The sequence below is a fragment of the Oryzias melastigma genome, linkage group LG9 (assembly GCF_002922805.2).
Source record: "Oryzias melastigma strain HK-1 linkage group LG9, ASM292280v2, whole genome shotgun sequence".
NCBI lineage: Eukaryota > Metazoa > Chordata > Actinopteri > Beloniformes > Adrianichthyidae > Oryzias > Oryzias melastigma.
This window is the reverse complement of record NC_050520.1, coordinates 22,726,776-22,729,205: the sequence shown is the minus strand read 5'-3', so window position 1 is coordinate 22,729,205 and position 2,430 is coordinate 22,726,776. Positions and strand designations below refer to the sequence as shown.

The window sequence follows — 2,430 nt, the reverse complement described above, 5'->3', positions numbered from 1 at the left end:
GGTGAAGTCTTTGAACGGGTGGCAAATTGGAAGGTCATTCCAAATGAAAGGGTCAAATACATGTATTTCAAACAATTGTATTATTGTTATTAATAAGACAACAGCAGTTCTTTTACCTGAGCTGCTATTTCTAAAACTTGAAGGTTTATTGATGATTTCTGAAACCTGTGACACCTGGTTTTATTTCCAATTATGAAAAAAAAATGTTTGTGTATTCAATAAAAGGTAAATAATAAATAGATCATTTTAGGTTTGCTGCTAATCAGCAAACAAGCAGCATCTACAGTATGAACAAAAGAAAACACCTGTTCCCATCTGTAGTATGAAGACATTTTTATTTATACAGTATATTTACTCTGATGACTGACAGAACTAAAACACATGCCAGAGCACATTATGTTGGAAAACATGCAGGAATGTAGCACTAGAAGACCAGGGTTGCCTATCCCTTTAATACACCATTTGAGTCTGGCTCTTTTATTGTGAAAATCTTCAGCATTGATGCTCATTTACTACTTCTAGTCAGAGTCTTTCAGCATCTGCGTGGAGTTCCTCTTCAGGAATGACTTGGGCTGGACCTCAGCGGTTCATTAAGGGTTGGCAAAGAGGAGCTGGTGGTTTTCCTCCTGCAGCTTCACCACCAGTGGGTGGACGTTTCTGATGCTTCTTGTCAGTCTTCATCTGCTCCAATCATCTGTCCACTCACTGATGCTGATTTCATCACCTAGTTTGTTTTTTTTTTAAACAAAAAAATAATATATTTAGAAAAAGGAGTATTTTGATCTATTCAATGTGTGGTGAGTTTTTAGGTATTTTAGCTGTTTGTGGTTGACACAACTATCAATGCGGGAGTGCTGTCCCAAAAAGCATTGTTAACTGCTTTGAACATTCCACAAGCCATTTTCGATGGAGTTAAAAAGTGGTAATTGGTTGAATAATTAAAAAAGTTGAAGAGTTATAAAGTTGAAACTTATCTGCTAAAAGAGCTGAATAGTTTAATAGCTGGATGAGCTTAATAGGTCAAAGGGTTGAAAAGCTACGGAGCGACAAAAAAATGTACAGAAGAAAAATGGATCACTATAGTGAATGCTGATACAGCATTCACACAATTGAGGTTATATAAAGAAACATGTTTGGAGGAAACATTTATAAGACATCTCCAATCGTAGATACTGTATGGTGAGAGGAAGGACTTTGACTTTAACATATTTGTTTATTCAGTCTTGAGTGAAAGCCTCTAGGTGACATTTAAAGAAGGGATTTGTTTTTCTAGCATGGCATTCCAGGTACATGGCACAGGAATCAAGATGATTTATTAGTTTGATGGAGCCTGTTTAGTATTCCAAGTAGAACATAAGTAACATAAGTTCTTAAATGGTTAAAAAGGATTGGTCAGTGTGCATCGGGGGCTCTACTGGGGTCTGTATGACCATAGGGGGGGAGGGTGCTGAACATGGACGAGAGTGCGATTTCTCCCACTCCCCCACGGATTAGGAGACCTCCCCAAGCCGTGGCGACCCCAGAGAGCCGTCAGTTCTACCACAGTACGTCATTGGTGAACACCACCTGTGGGATCTGTTTACTTCCCGCTGCACACCGACCAATCCTGATGGTGCGAAAGTCGCTCAGCGGTATTTATAGTAGGCTGTTTCACCATATGTGTAAACTAATGGTTTTGACTGCATTTTTTTCTTACAGATTTGAATTATATACGGTATGTTACTTGCAAATAAACTATTTAGAAACATAAATATAACTTTAAAGGGTATTTATTTCACAAAAATACATTTTGAGCCGCAGTGCATCCTGGGAAACATCGCGTGACGTCATGCATCACCGGAGAGTTCTTTTGTTTTAAAAGGTAAAGCTGACTGTTTAAAGCAGTTTTACATAAATAATAAAGTGTAACCTAGCCAATTGTAACCGGGATGTGTACAATATTTTTTCAATAAATGTCATACCTGCTGGTATTCGTTTCCTCCTCTTAGATCGTTCACAAATCAGAGTAGTGTCAGTTTGTCCAGAAAGCTTCAGCTGCTTCCCCAAATTCCTATGGATGAAGGGCAAACGTGTCGCCTGTGACACATTTGGACTCACGCTCTTTGAATTACCGTAACTCCTGAACCGCTTGCTCCATTTTAAAAATTTCAACAGTTTCTGAAAGCTGAGACATTGCGCTTTCTTGTGAATTACGGTAATTCTACCCAGAAGCCCACGGGGGACTTCGTTGTTTACCGGTGAGACAGACGGAGCGGAGGAGAGATGCTGAGAGCGGAGCGGTCGATAAGAGCTTTTAGAACGGCGAAAAAATAAGAAAAATGTCTGAAAGACGACCATCGTGGCTAATATAACCTTCATGGAGGTTCGGAGAAGATTTTGGGACCAAAGGAGCAACAAGAAGGAGTCATTTTTGGCGAGAAAAGGTAACGT

The 2,430-nt window shown here is 39.4% G+C and overlaps 1 long non-coding RNA gene across 1 annotated transcript; it reads right to left on the bottom strand.

Moving 5' to 3' along the window:
• Positions 1–433: 433 nt before the first annotated feature.
• Positions 434–2,110, bottom strand: LOC112148686. Its single transcript, XR_002919662.2, has 2 exons — positions 1,962–2,110; positions 434–724 (listed from the first exon to the last, which is right to left on the bottom strand). It is a non-coding gene; the product is annotated as an uncharacterized LOC112148686 (long non-coding RNA).
• Between the last annotated feature and the right edge of the window lie 320 nt (positions 2,111–2,430).